The sequence below is a fragment of the Leucoraja erinacea genome, chromosome 19, assembly GCF_028641065.1.
Source record: "Leucoraja erinacea ecotype New England chromosome 19, Leri_hhj_1, whole genome shotgun sequence".
Taxonomy (NCBI): domain Eukaryota; kingdom Metazoa; phylum Chordata; class Chondrichthyes; order Rajiformes; family Rajidae; genus Leucoraja; species Leucoraja erinaceus.
The window spans coordinates 26,256,099-26,274,849 of NC_073395.1; positions in this window are offsets into that span (position 1 = coordinate 26,256,099).

Consider the following 18,751-nt stretch of genomic DNA (forward strand, 5'->3'; position numbering starts at 1 on the left):
CAAGGCGGAGAAGTACGAGTTCCACCAGTCCATGGTGTCTTTCCTGGGATACATCCTCTCTGCTGGGCATGTCGAGATGTCTCCAGTGAAGGTGAGAGCGGTAGGTGGTAGATTGGCCTGAGCCTACCAGTCGGCGGGAGCTACAACACTTCCTTGGCTTCGCCAGTTTTTACCGTCGCTTTATCTGCAACAACAGCATCCTGGCTGCTCTTCTCACTGCTCTCGTGTCTACCTCCTTCAAGTTTGCCTGGTCCCCTGCTGCTGAGGGGGCATTCCAGGACGTTAAGCAATGCTTCACAGCCGCCCCCATCCTGGAGCATGCTGACCCGGCCCGTCAGTTTGTGGTGGAGGTTCACTCCTCTGATGTTGGAGTTGGGGCGGTGCTTTCCCAACGCTCTTCAAAGGACCATAAGATGCACCCATGTGCCTTCTTCTCTCGCCGCCTCTCCCCGGCTGAGAGGAATTATGACATCGGCCACAGAGAGCTGCTGGCGTTGGAGGAGTGGAGGCATTGGTTGGAGGGTATGGCTGTCCACCCGAGATCTCCCCCTCCGCGTAGAGTCCCGTAGGTTGGTACCCCAGTTTATTGGCCCATTCTCGATTTTCAAGGTCATTAACCACTCTGCCTCGGTCTATGTGGTTTCAACCCACCCCACGTATCCTGGGTTAAGCCTGTATCCTCCAGCTCCCTGTCTCCCGCTACTCTGCTACCTCCATCACCCCGCATCATTGATGGTGGTCCAGTCTACACGTTGAAGCAACTGCTGATGTCCTGGCGTGGCAGAGGGATCCAGTACCTGGTTGACTGGGAGGGCTACAGTCCAGAGGAGAGAAGGTGGATTCTTGCCCGTGGCAGCCTGGACCCCTCCCTGATCCGTGACTTTCATCAGCAGTATCCGGACCAGCCAAAGAGGATGCCAGGGGGCGACTGTGGGAGGGGGACTCCTGTCACACTTGGCACACCCCCAGACACTTCAGCCTCTTTCCATACATCCTCCCCTGACCTATCGGGAGTTACACCTGCATCTAATCTGCTCCTCTAATCTATCACTTGGTTTAAATATCTAAGATCATCACCAATTGGGTTCTGCTTTCTGTCAGTTCGATAGCAGTTCTGAGTTCTGTCAGTTCCAGGTCTATATCTTTCGGTTCCGTTTGCATTTGGATTTTAGGTTTTCTTCCGTACTTCTCCTTGAGCCTGCATTCGAGTCCTTTCCACTTCTGAGCCTTCTGACACCTTCAGCCCATCAAGTCTGCACCAACCAGCGATCGCTGCACACTAAAGGGCCTGCCCAACCAGCATGCGCCTACATGCGGCAAGCGCAACCTAACGTGGTCGCTTTAGCCGTACGGCCTCGCGGGGCCGGTCCCACTTCGATCGCCGGAGCCATATGGAGTTGTGCGGAGCTAGTCCCGACATCGCACGGGGCTCTGAAAAACTGACCGTGTTCAAAAATTCCGCGCGGCAACGGCCTGCCGGTCCGCAGCCGCCTCGACAGCATACGCACCGCCTCGACACCGTACGCCCCCTCGGACTTCGCTCGAACTTCACATCACTCACTCGACCTCCTTGCGTACGGCGTCGAGGCAGCTGCGGGCTTTAGGTCGCGCATGCCGCATGGAGTCGCATGCTCGTGAGACTTAGGCGACTTTTTAGGCAACTGCAGGAGACTATGCAGTCGCCACATGGTCGCCACATGTTCGCGAATGGTTGCCGGGGAGTCACCGTCATGGTCGTGAGGAGTTCCCGCATTCTGGGAACTAGTCGCGGCCTCATTATGGTCGATGCAAATTTTTCAACATGAAGCCACCATGGAGAATAGCGAGAATTCATGTGCCGTAGATGGGTCGCCAGGAGGTCCTCGTGGGTTGAAGGCTCTCTTGGGTTCTCGCAGGTTGTAGCTGGTGCTGACTGGTGAATATCATTGGTAGACAAAGTGTGTGTTCCACTCTGACAGTCACCGTTCCAGTTGCTGGTCATTCGCCTGAAACATCGCCTAAGTGGGACAGGCCTATAAGTCTTCCAAGTAAGTAAAGGCTTTGGAGTGGGTTTTATTTTGCCACAACTTCAGTATGATTGGTGCAGGACAAATTTGTAACTCCTAAGGGCCTGGTCCACTTGCCGATTTTTTTCAGCGACTGACCTATCAGGGTCGCCGAAAGATTTTGAACATTTCAAAATCCAACGGTGACAAAAAAATGTTGCGACACTTGAGGAACAGCGTGCGTCAATACGTCATCACGCCGCGTCATGCCGCGTCACGCTGATACGTCAGTCAATGATGCTGACAGTCGCCAAAAAAATCACCAAGTGGGACAGGCCCTTTAACCATAGATAGTGAGCGGGTGCGTACACTATCCGAGTCCTGACGTCAACAACAAGCTCCTTCTTCTTGCTCACCTTCAGGGAGAGGTTCTTGTTTTGACATCATTTTACTAAACTCTTAATCTTGTAGCCTGTCACATCATTGTTTGAGATCTGGCAAGCCCAGTAAAGTGGTGACATCTGCAAACTTGTAAATGGGGCTAAAGCAGAATTTAGCCACATGGTCATTAATGTATGAGGCCGCCAGCTCATTGGTCAGCGGGACCAGTTACTGGCCCAAAGGCTTGTCGGACGGCACAACCAGGAGGGAGTTGGAGATATCAGGCACGAGGAGCAAAGGCCGGTAGTGAACCAGGATAACGCCTTCAGCGCCTTCAAGCTCGGCTGCAGGATGCGCCCCCGGACACAAAGATGGCCGTGTGAGGAGAGGAGAGGGACCGGTTCACGGGAACTGCCCCAGGTCATTGAGCGCGGAGTCGACCGGACTTTAGACTTCGAATAATAGCGGCAAAAATGGTGGTGTCCGCATGTGTAATGTATTCAAAAATAATTTACAGTGCAGTTGTATATGTGACCAATAAAGCACCATTGAATGTATAGGGCGTATAGTCAGGGGCTGAGAACACATCCTTGTGGGGCACTGATATTGAGAATGATTAAATTATCAAGGTGGATGTTTTGTCGCCTCTCCTCACTGTTTGTGGTCTATGGATTTAGTCGAGGTATCTCACACTGTGATTATGGTTTTACTCAAATTGAAAAGTTGCCAATTCATGCAAATGACGTGGGTTCCAACAGGCCATCTAAATGTTTGAGAGATAAACGTCGTCCAATCAAGTTTATTGTCATTAGAAATTTGAGGGGGGGATCTTATAGAAACTTACAAAATTCTTAAGGGGTTGGGCAGGCTAGATGCAGGAAGATTGTTCCCGATGTTGGGGAAGTCCAGAACAAGGGGTAACAGTTTAAGGATAAGGGGGAAATCTTTTAGGACCGAGATGAGAAAAACATTTTTCACACAGAGAGTGTGGTGAATCTCTGGAATTCTCTGCCACAGAAGGAAGTTGAGGCCAGTTCATTGGCTATATTTAAGAGGGAGTTAGATGTGACCCTTGTGGCTAAGGGGATCAGGGGGTATGGAGAGAAGGCAGGTACGGGATACTGAGTTGGATGATCAGCCATGATCATATTGAATGGCGGGGCAGGCTCGAAGGGCCGAATGGCCTACTCCTGCACCTATTTTCTATGTTTCTATGTCATATGCACATGTTCAGAGACGTGCAGATATTATGAAAATCTTGCTTGCAGCAGTACATAGATTCAGACAGCTCATAAACCATAAGATATAAATAAATTATGCCAATTCAGACTGCAAAAATAAGACATTAGTGCAACGGGGAAAGAGGTATTACTAATCAGGTTTTGAGATTTTCTGTCATGTATCTGCAAGGCTGGAGATTTTGCTGATGGTAAAAAAGCTATTTCCTTCAGTGGGAAAAGATGAAGGCCATTGTTGGTTAAAAAGTATGGTCATAGTAATATTCTGAAGAAGGGTCGACCAAAACATGACCTTTCCAAGTTCTCCAGTGATGTTGCAGGACCCACTGAGTTACTCCAGCACTTTGTGACTTTCCTTGTTTAACTATGACTTTTTGTTGGTTGTTTCAAGTAAATGAATCATTCTCACCAGGAAGCTACTGCTGAAATAGGAAACAGCCCATGGCAACATTGAGTTGACTTACTGGATATGATACCACATTTCAGATTTCTTTATATTTTCCTGATTCCTCTCAGTTTGATTTAAGCACAAAAGAAACTTGCATTGGCTTTGGCTGGCAAAATAAAAGATAGAAGCCTCACAGAATAGAATCTAGGTGGCATTAAAATACCATAAAAACTGCAAGGTTCACACATGCTCTTAATTAGGTACAAATCACCGAGTTATAAAATTAGTTGCCCAAATTGCCTCGCAGCGTCTGTGACCTGGGTTCGATCCTGGTCTCAGACCAGGAGCTGTCTGCATGGAGTTTGCACATAATCCCTGTGACCACGTGGGTTTCTTCCAGGTGCTCCATTTCCTCCCACACCTTAAAGACATGTAGGTAGGTAGATTAATTGACCTTTGTAAATTATCCCCCTATTGTATAGGGAGTGGATGCGAAAATTCATATCCATGTCCTGGTTATCTCCCACCTGAAAATTCCAATGATTTCTGGGGGTTTTACACTTATGCTGCTCTCTCTGAACGAGGCTCTCTTCTCTTTATGCTCTAACGCACATCAAATCCAACATTTCTGTCCTATAATATCTGCCTAGATAAGCCTTGCTTCAATTTTAGGATTCTAAACTCTTGTTCCAAATCCTCTCTAACCTTGTCCCTTCCAATTTCAACAATCTTTCCCAGGCACAACCCTCTGATTTATCGATGTATTTTCAGTTTTGGTTTAATCTCAGCCGCAGGTGAGGTTAAACCAAATTCCTTCAATATTTGCCTTCAGCTGCCAAAGGTCAAAATCCTGACATTCTTCCTCCAAAGCTCTTGTACTCAAACTCGTTTTTCTGCTTTAAGATGGTAATTAAAACTTACCTCTTTGACTAGTCATCTGACTTCATGGTCTTTGCATGGTACAGATTCTTCTGAGGGTTTTAGAATGTAGCACATCCTCCCTGGGATTAGATGGACTGCTCTTATTTACAGAGCAGGCATGAACTCAATTGATGAAATAAGAATAAGCCTATATGTGGGAAGGAAATGCAGATGCTGGTTTACACTGAAGATATACACAAAATGCTAGAGTAACTCAGCGGGACAGGCAGCATCTCTAGACAGAAGGAATGGGTGACGTTTTGGGTTAAGACCCTTCTTTCGACCGTTTTTTTCAATATGTTAAAAAATGCCCGCGAGTTAAAAAAGGTTGCCATGGAAAAATCGATACTTTTTTACTCGTATGTTTAGTCGTAGTAGGTCGTAGTAGGTCGGCATGTTAGTCGTAGGTAATCGAGGGTAGTCGAAGGTGGTCGAAGGTAATCGTAGATAAAGTATTGATTTTTCCACGGCAACCTTTTTTTATTCGCGGGCATTTTTTAACATATTGAAAAGAACGGCGCGACCTAGCTGAGGCCTTGAGTATGCGGAGACCACTCTCGAGCATGAAGGAGTTACGAAGACCTCCTACGACCTCGTGTCGACCATGCTGCGAGTATGAGTCGACGGCAAACTCGCCAGTACTCGCAGATTAGGTGGCCCAAGTGGGACAGCCCCTTTTGTTTACCGTCCCTAAATTGATTAACTCACACTTCAAAATGTATTATTTCTATTTTATTATTTTTTATTATTAATTGGAGAGAATTGAAGGCAATTTCTAAAATTAAATCAAAGTGATAGTTGAATGTATGCAGCTTTTCATTAAATGTTTGCAGCAGATTCATTAAAGCAGGTTGATTCCAGTAAATAAAGACACCCTTGATTAAATGGTTGCACATAACAGGAAATTATAGTCCCTGCTTAATAATATTCATGGCAATAAGGAAGCAATTTCAAAGGAGTGGCTCTTGGAGTTACCATGACTTTATCATGGCACAATAATCTATTTAATGACGTTATCAATTGAGAAAGACGTCAAGGTTCTAGTATACCCTTCACTTTTCACTAGTGAATAACAAGAATGTAAAGAATTCCTGTGAATTGATAGGGAGATATTTGAATCAGAAGAGTGCTGTCTGGTCCCCAAACTCTTGTCAAATTGCAGTGTTGTGAGCTGCTTTCTGAGTTCACACATATCAGGGGCAGCACAGTGGTAGAGCTGCTGCCTTACAGCATCAGAGACCCAGGTTTTATACTGACTATGGCTACTATCTGTACGGAGTTTGTACATTGTAGATTAATTGGCTCTTAAAGTTGCCTCTAGTGTCTAGGATAGAACTAGTGTACAGGTGATCATTGTCGACATGGACTCGGAAGACCAAAGGACCTTTATCCATGCTGTATCTCTAAGCTAAATTAAAATTAAACATGGAGTAAATCAATGATAGACCCAAAGTGCTCGAGTAACTCAGTGGGTCAGGCAGCATCTCTGGAGGAAAAGGAGGGTGACGTTTCTCGTTGGAACCCCTCTTCAGGCTGTAGTTCAGTCCTGACCTGAAATGTCACCCATCCTTTTCCTCCAGAGATGCTGCCTGACCCTCTGAGATACTCCAACACTTTGTGTATATCTGCAGTATATACCAACATCTGCAGTTCCTTTCTACACATGGGGTAAATCAAGCTGTTTGAAGACCAGCTACTGTGGCATTGGGAAGATAAGGAAGAATCCACGGCAGATCATTTTCTCAGCACTGCTGGCTGAACCTGGTTGCTTTAGTCTTACCTGTAGCAGTCACATGCAGGGCCCGGCCAGTGTTGAGGCCATATATGTTCTTCAGCTACTCTTGCCAATCCCCCAAATGGTCACTGTCATTCAGGTCTAGATGTGGCAGGACAGCAGATTGTTGATCTGATCTGTTGGGTGCTTGGCTCTGCCTATTGCATGCTTTTCATCAACTACAGTGAGAAAGTGGGATGACATTGAACTAGAGTGAAGGGGTGATCGATGGTCGGCGTGGACTTGGTGGGCCAAAGGGCCTGGTTCCCTGTAGTTTAGGGTGGCACAGTGGCGCAGCAGTTGAGTTGCTGCCTTGCCTCGCCAGAGACCCAGATTCGATTCTGACTACGGGTGCTATCTGGATGGAATTTACACATTCTCCCTGTGACAGCATGGGTTTTCTCTGGGTGCTCCATTCCTCCCAAACTCCAAAGTCATGCAAGTTTGGAAGTTAATTGGCTTCTGTAAAAAAATGTCCTTAGTGTGTAGGATAGAACTACTGTTTGGGTGATCACTGGTCAGAGTGGACTCAGTGAGCCGAAGGGCCCATTTCCTCACTGGATTGCTAAACTAAACTAAACTAAGCTCATACCTAAGCAGAGTTCCACATTATCAAATACTCATGTTGTAATTGTACTCGAACTGATGGACTAGATGTGCAGTCCTGGGTTACCTTCTACCTTATTAGAGACCCTCGGACTATCTTTGATTGGACTTAACTGGACTTTATCTTGCACTAAACATTATTCACGTTATTCCTTTTATCGTGTATCAGTACACTGTGGATGGCTCGATGGTAATCATGTATTATCTTTCCACTGACTGGTTAACATGCGACAAAAGCTTTTCACTGTTGCTCGGTACATGTGACAATAAACTAAACTCTTTAAAACTCTAGGTTAATCTGGGCGATTTTTCATGTCTATCGGTTTGGAGGTATGTAACTGTTTGGAGGTGTGAGGATGAATCATAGTCAGAAATGCCTGGTGGAAATTCACAAATGGCACAATCCAAGCAGGAAATGGTGACGCAGCAGGAAAAAAAACAATTCGCCTGGATGCAATGTGGAAAAATAATTTCCCCTCTATTAAAAGGATAGGACAGGTTTGGAGGGTTATGGTCAAGAGTCAAGTCAAGAGTGTTTTCTTGTGAAATGTCCCAGATAGAACATGACATTCTTACTTGCTGCAGCACAACAGAATATGTAAACATAGTATACTGTAAACAATATAATAAATGAGAGTGAAGAAAAATGTTAAGTGTGTGTATATATACCCACACTCACAAATACACACACACATATATATATATATATACTAGACCAAGTGCAGACCCGCTATAATAACAATAATAGTCTATTGTAATTCAGAGCTTATTTGAGGTTGTAGTGTTTAATAGCCTGATGGCTGCAGGGTTGAAGCCGTTCCTGAACCTGGACATTATAGTTTTCAGGCTCCTGTCCCTTCTTCCTGCCAACAATCTGCTGCAGGCAGGTGGGACTAGTGTGGCTGGGACATGTTGGTCGATGTGGGCAGGTTGGGCCGAAGGGTCTGTTTCCATACTGCATCACTCTATGGCTCTATGACTGGTGTTCGGCCTCTGAGGTTCTCGACCTCCACTCGTACAATTAATGTTAGGGCCAATGAACTGTGAGGCTGAAATAATATTAGACCAAAACAGACCACTCATATCTCATAGTAAATTAAAAACCATGACTCACAGGATTATGCAATATATAAAATTAAAATATCTTGGTGAGAGTAAACAGTAGCAATTTAATCAGCATTTAGATTACATCATAACCCAATCAAATCGCATCCAAACAGAATGGAAGCCATTCTACTGCAGCTGCATAGGAAATGATAGATGATTTCAAAATCGAATAGGAAATAATTTCTGTTAGCATGAAATGATGAGGAAGTAAAGGCATTATAACTCTACTATAACTGCTGTCATTAATTGGACAAGACTGTCACATTTATTCATGCATGCATTCTTCCTTTAATACACTCCAGATCCATGCATTGCTGGTTAGGCCACTATTTATTTTCGATCCCAAACTGATACTGAATTGAAGAGCTTGCAAGGCCATAGCTTTGGTGAGTTCACAGCCAACCTCATTCTTGTGAGTGGAGAAACATGGAACTGCAGATGCTGGAATCTTGAGCAAAACACAAAGTGCTGGAGGAACTCAGCAGGTCAGGTAGTATCTCTAGAGGTTTAGATTTTAAGTTAAGTCTAGAGACACTGCATACAAACAGGCCCTTCAGCCCACCGAGTCTGTGCCAACCAGAGATCCCCGTACATTAGTACTATTCAACACACTAGGGACAATTTACCATTCATACCGAAGCAAATTAATCTACAAACCTACTTCTTTGGTGTGTGGGTGGAAATCGGAGCACTCGAAGAAAACCCACGTGGTCACGGGAAGGACGTAGAAACTCGATACAGACACCACCCATTGTCAGGATCAAAACGGGGTCTCTAGCACTGTAAGGCAGCAACTCTACCACACTCCGATACATAGCTAGGTGATGTTTTAGGGCAGGACTCTTCTGTAGGATCCTGATCCAAAACATCACCTATCCATGTCCTCCATAGATGCTTCCTGACCTGCTGAGTTTGTGTTTTGCACACTGCTGTGAGTCTTGACTACATACATGCCCCTTGAACTCCTGGAATAGTGATTTTCATGGCTGGAAGTTATTAAAGAACCAGGTGAGTTATCAATAACAAGCGAATGATTCACAGTCACCATCACTGGCATTAGGTTTTACACCAGATGGAATTAATTACACAAATTATCCAGCTGCCATTCAGGCATTTGAAATCATATCTCTAGATCTATTCTATAAACTAGGCTACTAATTTTAGAACCTTGCCACCATAAATCCCCATCGAAGCAACATTGCTGAGGTAAAGTTCGTGGTAAGGTTTATTTTTTGCACAACTTCATATTACACAACAATCTTTGCATCAATCTGCTGTTTTGCATTTGTTGTTGCTCTTTAGTTTAATTTTTTGAACTTTAGATACAATGCGGAAACAGGCCCTATGACCCACCAAGTCCGCACTGATTAGCGATCACCCCAGACACTAGCACTATCCTACACACTCGGGTAATTTACTAGTCTTACCTCAGCCAATTAACTTACAAATCTGTACATACCTATTGCTGTATCTATCATTATCATGTATACTTTGCATGCTTTGAGCTTTATGTGAACAAGGAATTTCTGTTCCCTGGTGTATATGACGATGAACTAATCTGAATCAGACTCTTAATTTGAATGTTTAGTTGAGATCAAGCAATAGTAGTCACCTCCATCCAACTCCATCCAAGACCAAAGAAGTTGCAGAGAATTGTGAGCGTAGCCTGTTGAGTAACTCACACATACGCAGGACCTGGTACAACAGTAATTATTGAGTAACGTATACAACACACGGCAGCATGTTAATCCTACCATGCAGCAGTACCAATTAACAGCACATGTCGGGTTGCGATGATATGAATGGTGTGGTAGTAGGCGGAGCTTACAATAATAAAGCACTACATTGTTTAGTAAGTAATGTAACCAATCTACATAGCCCAGGCCATCACACAAACAAACCCTCCTTCCACTGGCTTCATCCACATTTCACTCTGCCCTGGCAAGGCCACCAGCATGATCAAGGATGAGTCTTATCCCAGTTACTCCCTCTTCTCCCCTCTCCCATCAGGCAAGAGGTACAGAAGTGTGAAAATGCACACCTCCAGTTTCAGGGATAGTTTCCCAGCTTTTATCAGGCAACTGAACCATCCTATCACCAACTAGAGAGCGGCCCTGACCTACCATCTACCTCATTGGAGACCCTCGCATTATCTTTAATCGGTCTTTTCTGGACTTTATCTTGCACTGAACGTTATTCCCTTTATCCTGAATCTGAACACTGTGGATGGCTTGATTGTAATCATGTCTTGTATTTTTGCTGACTGGATAACATGCAACAAAGAAGTTTTTCACTATACCTTGGTACACATGACAATAATAAATTAAACTCTACATAGATACATAGAAAATAGGTGCAGAAGTAGGCCATTCAGCCCTTCGGGCCTGCACCGCCATTCAATATGATCAAGGCTGATCATCCAACTCAGTATCCTGTACCTGCCTTCTCTCCATACCCCCTGATCCTTTTAGCCACAAGGGCCACATCTAACTCCCTCTTAAATACAGCCAAATGAACTGGCCTCAACTACCTTCTGTGGCAGAGAGTTCCACAGCTCTAAACTTGTTGAATTCTCTTGGAACTTAGGTGAAGGATGAACTGTCAAATGAAGTAGCTGAAGCAACAACAGTTAAAATACATTTGGACAGGTACATGGATAGGAAAGGTTCAGATGGATATGGGCCAGGTGCATATAAATGGGACTATCTTGGATGTGGCATCTTGTTTGGCATGGACAGGTTGGGCTGAAAAGATTGTTTCTGTAAGATTCTATAACATCCAATGTTAGATGGAGGATTTCTAGACAAAATTCAAGGTTTCTTTCAGGAAGGAAGACAATTTTGCCCACCATAATTATGTTGAAGTTCCCCTGATTCCCCACAATAGAAACCAATGACACCTGAAAGGTCTGGTAAAGTTCCATTGTCTGGAAGTAAAGCTCATTTTTTGGCCATTCTCGAGTAAATTGATCACAGTTTTGGCTACAATAATGAGTGCCTTAATTCATAACGTCAAATTTACTATCATCCATTTTACTTATCTATATTGACTCCAGTCAGAGAGTGAACATCTCAAGTGACAAAGAAAATGAAGGAGGGAGAGGAGAGGAGGGGAAGTAAAATGAGGTGAAGAAGAGAAAAGGCACAGGGGGTAGAGAATAGGGAAGTGCAGAGGAGGTGGGAGTAGGAGGGGGAAAGAAGGAAGGGGAAGAGGAGAAGGGAGTGACAGAAAACACTAGGTTTGTTGCAATGCACCAGACATTGGAATGAGTGGAAATTACTTTCACTCTGGATTTATATCTTTGCTTGGACTATTCCTATATGTTGTTCTCAACAACAACGTGACTTTTGTGGAGAATGTACAAACTCCGTACAGGCAGCAGCCATTGTCAGGATCAAACCTGGGTCTCTGGTGCTGGAAGGCAGCAACTCTACCACTGCACCACAGCATCACCCTGGTGATAGAACACATTGTTGTGGAGAAAGTAAATGGTGTCAATAGTTAACAAGAAACCAACTGGGCCAGGCAGCATCTATGGAGATGAATGGACAGGCGATGTTTCAGCTCGGGACCCTTCTTCAGACTAATGGAGTAGAGGGGAGCAAGCTGGTAGACTAGATAGGAGGGTCATTCATTTCTGTATGATCATGTACTTTGATTCTAACATCTGCCCTACTTTAAACACAACAGCGCTCATTAGAAGAGGAAAAGCTCCAAATGCATCAATTGGTTAATAAATTGAAATAAATTGCAGCTGATATTGATTGACAAGAGGAAAATTACTTGGGGGAAAAACACATCCGTCTAGACAATTTACAGCCTGCCTTTTCATGGAGGATCTTGTTCAAAAGCTGATATGTGAACAAGCAGAGCACAGCAGGTTGACGGAATTAATTTCAACAACATTTTTATTCATTCCAGATTGAAGGAGATAACATCAGAGAGAGCTGATATTTTGAATATCAAACCTACCAATTCCATTAAGGTATTAACAAGGTTCCCTTTGTAAATTTTGTAAAAAGCCCAATGCTCAAATTATTTTCAGAAATAAATCTTCTAGAATAGGAACGTCTTGAGATTCTGCACAAATGCTACTTTATTTAGATCACATTTTTCTGCTGGGCTGCTATTACAAAGGTTCATGGGGATGATCCAACTGATTAAAAATAAACTTTCCTTTCAAGAATGCAGGAGGCTGTGGGAACAATGCCGGGTCTGTGATGGATCAATTCTATTGTGTTCTTCCTCGGTGGAAATTTCCATAACGGGCAATTATATCAAAAGCAACTCCAGAAACAACCCCCTCTGCATGTTTGTTAAATTCCACGCAAAGAATGTAATCGAGTCAGATCGCTATCTTGCATGTTGTTCTAAAATTTATTGCGTTATTTTATTGTGAATAGCCAAAGGTATCTATTCACAGGATGTTTAAAAAAAATCCACTATCAAAACTAACTGGTACATTTCCATTGCAAATATGACACAATTAGGGAGCATAATTCACAGCGTTAGTCTAGAATGTGTTCTGAAATTCCATGTAATAATATTTTAACATAATCAGTATTAGTGAAACAAAATGAGATTAAAAGAAGAAAAGTTTAGAAAAGGGAAGGCCATGTTAAATATTTTTAATTCTAATGCAAAATGTAACACCAGCAGGAAGTTGTCACTTCAAACTTGTGTCTCAGAATTTAAGTTTCTTTGTATTGTTTCAAAAAAACTTCTGCAAAAAAGGCTTCTTGAATGTCCACTATACTGCGGTTGTTAACTCATTCCTGCTGTGTTACAAGGGTAGGTAGTGGAAATTAACACAAATTTGTTAGTTTATGCATGACAAGATGAAATTGAAACTCTCAAAGTAGATTAACTCCAATTCTTTATCTATTGACCTAACTACCGAACTGATTTATTTATGACCTTCCTTCTTGTGCAAAAGTTTTTTTCAGCTCAGGTAGGGCTGACAAATTATCCCCAGCTCTCTCAGGAAATGTGAACAAACAAGTACACACAACAAGTTCATCTTATTTCTCTTGATTTCAGCAGGTAAACTTGCCGATCTATAACAGAGAGAAACTAAAGGTGTGAACCCATAACTTACTAAATTGCAGCCTCTTACAGTTTTATGGTAAACAAAAATGCTGGAGAAACTCAGCAGGTGTGGCAGCATCTATGGAGCGAAGGAAATAGGCAACGTTTCGAGCCAAAACCCTTCTTCAGACGTTTTAGTTTTATGTTGTGCAAGTAATTGGAGCAATTTGACAACATGTTATTTAAAACTTTACCTAGAGCCCACTAATGGCAGATTACTGACCTCATTAGGTGATTTGTTATGAAAAGAAGATAAAGAGTAATGATAATATGTAATAATGATAATACAATGTGCGGTGAATTGGAAGGCAATAGAATGGTGTCTCATAAGAATTTAGACTGAACGCTCAATACATTTACCCTGTTCAGTAAAATGTTTTAGATAACACAACAGAGGGCCATAAATCCAACTTGTCAAAGACTGGTGTTTATTAATTAGTGTAGATGGGGCCATAAAATTACAGAGCAATATTAATAGTTTAAATTATTGGGTGAACTGTGACAGATATCACTACAGACTGTACAGTGGTGTAACTGGTAGAGCTACTGCTTCACAACGCAAGACCACCAGGTTTGATTCTGACCCCGGTATAGAGTTTGAATTCTCCCTGTGTCTGGATGGATTTCCTCTGGGTGCTTTGGCTTCCCCAAGATGTGCAAGTTTGTAGGTTATTTGGATTCTGTAAATTGCCTCCTGCATGCAAGGCGTGGATGCAAAAATGGGATAACATTGAACTAGTGTGAATGTGTTTGGTTAAGGTTTAGGTTCATTATTGTCACATTGGCTGAGGTACAGTGAAAAGCTTTGTTTTATATACTATCCAAACAGATCAGATATACCACACATAGATAAAATCAATTCAAACTCGCGTACAATAGATGGAGCAAAGTAGAAGATACAGAGTGTAGAATATAGTTCTCATCATTCTAGCTCGTTGCAGCGCATCAGTTCCTTAGAGTCCAATGTCCTCAACAGTGTAGAGGTGAATTGAACAGATCTCTAGCTTAGGGACATTTAGAAGCCTGATAATGAAGGGAAAGGAGCTGTTTCTGAATCTGACGGTGTGCACTTTCAAGCTTCTGTACCTTCTGCCAGGTGAGACCAGGGAGAAGAAGATGGGCATGGGCGGAAATCCCGGGGGTGGGACAGGGGGGGCCACGTTTCCCCCCATGTTTTGAGAGGTGGGGGACAATCCCCCCCCCCCCCATGTTTTGTAATCCGGATTTTAAAACTCGGTGAAAAAAAATTCTATTAAAAATCTCAGCTTTCCGCGAGACAGTGGGGGTGGGACTGATGATCGAGAGTGCCGATTGGACGAGTGAGACGTCGTTCAGCATGCAGTGGGGGGGGGGGGACATGATGATTCAGCACGATGATTGGAGGAGGGAGGTGTCGGTCAGAAGTGGAAGTAGGGGGGTGGAACTGAGGATAGAGCACGGTGACTGGAGGAGGGAGACGTCCTGGTGGAACAAAGCAGAGCTTGAATTGGCCCGTTCGCAGGGCTTTACATCGCCCCGCCCAGTGTAGCTTAAAATCGGCCGCGGGATCTTCCACCGCCCTGCGCTCAAATTGCTGCGTCGAGGCGATCGAGGCTCCCGATGTTGAATCCCCACGATGAAAGGCCCCGCGAACGGGCCGATTGAATCCCCACAATTCGGGGCGGACAAAGCTGCTGTTGCTGGAGTTCGGAGTCGGTCACCAACCAGGTCAGCTCCTGATGTTACCGTCCACAGGGCCCACGGCTGAAGCCTCCAAAGCCTTGCGCGCGTGTGTGTGTGTGCGCATGCGCGAGTGTTTGTGTGTGTGTGTGTGTGTGCACGCGCATGTGCGAGTGTGTGTATGCGCATACGCGCGTGGTGCTAAGAAATTGTGTCCCCCCCTATGTTTTGATAGCGATTTCCGCCTCTGGGGTGGGACATGCCATTGACTATGTTGGCTGCTTTACCAAGGCGGCATGGTGTAGATGGAGTCAATGGTGGGTATTTAGGTCTGTGTGATGGACTGGGCTACATCTTTGACTCTCTGAAATTTCTTTAGACTTTCGACTTCAGAGATACACCAAGGAAATGGGTCCTTTGGCCCGCCAAGTCCGTGCTGACCAGCAATCACTGCATACACTAGCACTATCCTACACCACTGGGGATAATTTACCATTTTACCAAAGACAATTAACCTACAAACCTGTACGTCTTTGGAGTGTAGGAGGAAACCGGAACACCTGGAGAAAACTCACACTGTCACCTGGAGAATGCACAAACTCTGTACACACAGCACCCATAGTCAGGATGTATCTGTACGGAGTTTGTATGGATACAAATGGTCCTGGACAGAGCTGTTCCCAAACCACACTGATGTAACCTGACAGTATGCTTTCCATGGTGCATCTGTAGAGGTTTGTAAGAGTAATTGGAGACACTACAAACTTCCTCTGCCTCCTCAGGGAGTAGAGTAATCGGTGTGCCTTCTTGGCTGTTACATCAATGTGGTTGGTTCAGGTCAGATCATCGGTAATGTTAATAGCAAGGAGGGTCATGTATTCCACCATGCTTCCTGGAGTCAATGACTAGTTCCTTAGTCTTGTGGTGCTCAGGGAGATGTTATTGTTCTGACACCATTTCAATAGGTTCTCTGTCTCCTTCCTGTACTCCATCTCGACATTGTTTGTGACTCCACCCACCTCAGTGGTGTTGTCTGCAAACTTGTAGATGGAATTAGAGCCAAATTTGGCTGTACATTTGCGAGTATTAAGGGAGTGGGTGTTATAGGGGACTGAGAATGCATCCTTGCAGGGCACCAGGGTCGAGAGTTGTTGTGGAGGAGGTGTTGTTACCTATCCTCACTGATTGAGGTCTGTGGCTCAGAAAGTCGAAGGTCCAATGCAGAGGGGAGAACTGATTCCTAGGTCCCAGTGTTTGGAGATGAATTTGAGTGAGATTCTATAGCAGCTCCAGAGTCAATAAGTAGGAGCCTATGTAGGAGCCCTTGTTGTCTTGATGTTCCAGAGATGAGTTTCGGGCTAGGGATATTGTGTCTGCTGTGGAGCTGTTGTGATGGTAAGTAAACTGCAGTGAATAAAGGCTAGCTGGGAGGCTGGAGTTAAAGTGTACCATCACCAGTCTCTCCAGGTACTGCATGATGGTGGATATCAGAGTCACTGGACAGGATTCCTTAAGCCATGCTCTAGACTAGAATCAAAGAACTGCAGATGCTGGTTAATACATTAAAGGAAACAAAGTGTGGAGTAACTTAGCGGGTCAGGCAGCATGTCTGGAAAACATGAATAGGTGATATTTCGGGACGAGATCCTTCTTCAGACTGATTGTAGGGGAGAGAAGGAAGCTAGAAAAGGGAGAGGCAAGACAAAGTGCAGCAAGTTGGCACAGGTGAGGGGACATTTTGCAGGCAGGTGGCTGGAACAAAGGCCAGCGATAAGAACAATAGGTATGAGTCAAGATTGAAGAGTTGCAGATTGTGATACCAGGGAGAGAAAAGTAACGGGAGGAGGAGGTGTGGAGGGGAGTAATTGATGGGAATCCAGATGGGGCCCTGGAGAGGCGGGGTGGGGGAAAGCAAAGCTTTTCAAGCATCCACAGACATTAAGAAATTACTACGTGATCTGACCCTATTTTTATTTGCTGTGTGCCAATATATAATTGCAGTATTGTGCCAATTTTACCCATCTGTGAAAGTTGTACTGGTCTGGCATCACCTAATGTTTGATGAAACAGGATGAATGACAAATCATTTAGCACAGATGCATCTACAGATGTACTGTGAAGTTTCTAAGCTTTCAAACTATAAATGCCAGACTCAAAATCAATTCCATTTAATGCATTTAAAAAAATATTAGTTCAGAATTAACTGTAGATTTGGGAATCTTACACACATCCAGACATTGTGGACCTGATTTTCACACAGAGAGTTGTGAGTCTGTGGAATTCTCTGCCTCGGAGGGCGGTGGAGGCTGGTTCTCTGGATACTTTCAAGAGAGAGCTAGATAGGGCTCTTAAAGATGGCGGAGTCAGTGGATATGGGGAGAAGGCAGGAAAGGGGTACTGATTGGGGATGATCAGCCAAGATCACATTGAATGGTGGTGCTGGCTCGAAGGGCCAAATGGCCTACTTCTGCACCTATTGTCTATGGTGACTGCCAATTAAATGATGCCTGGGGAATAACACTTTCATAAACTGTCACAGTTTAATCCCAAAATTAAAGTGAAAATGCATGTTTTAAATATTCTGCTAGCATAAGTGTAATCCTATATCATAATTAATTGTGCCAGGTTATGGTTACATTTGTTTCATTACCAGGTTGGATGAGCCCTCTTGGCCATTACTGAAAGGTATGTTTCTAGATAATCTTTCAAAAGGAGCATAATTACTTTAGAGATTTATTAGAAATGTAACTTGGTTTCTCACTCTCACATACCACCTTTTAATCTGCATCAAGATTGGTACAATTACAACCTTTTACGTGCTTCACTAGATTTGATACAAGTGCTGAACAATACTGTGCTAAAACTCTGATTAACCAGAGTCCTCAGAACTTGGTGATGGGTTACTGGCAAACTTTTCAGTCTATTGGCTGTCACTCCTATTAATAGCCCGTCACTTTTAATTCATGTGTAGGAAAGAACTGCAGATGCTGGTTTAAATCGAAGGTAGACACAAAAAGCTGGAGTAACTCAGGCTGCATCTCTGGAGAGAAGGAATGGGTGACGTTACGGGTCTGAAGAAGGGTCTTGACCCAAAACGTCACCCATTCCTTCTCTCCAGAGATGTTGCCTGTCCCGTGGAGTTACTCCAGCATTTTGTGTCTATCTTCACTTTAAATTCATATGTTTAGATGTTCTGCAGCGGTATATTCATTATTTTAGTGAGTAACATGAGCCTAAAGAGTGTGCGAGAAATTGTGAGAATGAGAGAGATTAAAAGGAGGATAGCAAAGGTGCTCCAATGAGCATGAAGGGAGCAGGGGAAGCAGGGCCCCAGTGTTTCAATGAATGTGTCGGAATGGAACCCCAGTGAGTTCAGAAGCATGGAAATGGGTCATCTGAAAGGTTAAAGAGAGCACATTCAACAGTGCCTCAGTATATCAAAAAGATTAAGGGAAGGAAACCTACGTGAGTTTAGAAGAAATATGGGAATGGGGTCCGAGTGAGTTTATAAGGAGCTTTGGAACGGGCCCCAGGTGCGTTTACAAGGGGCCATAGAGTCATAGCTAGTCATAGGAGCGTGGCAAAGAAGACCTCATGAGTTTGG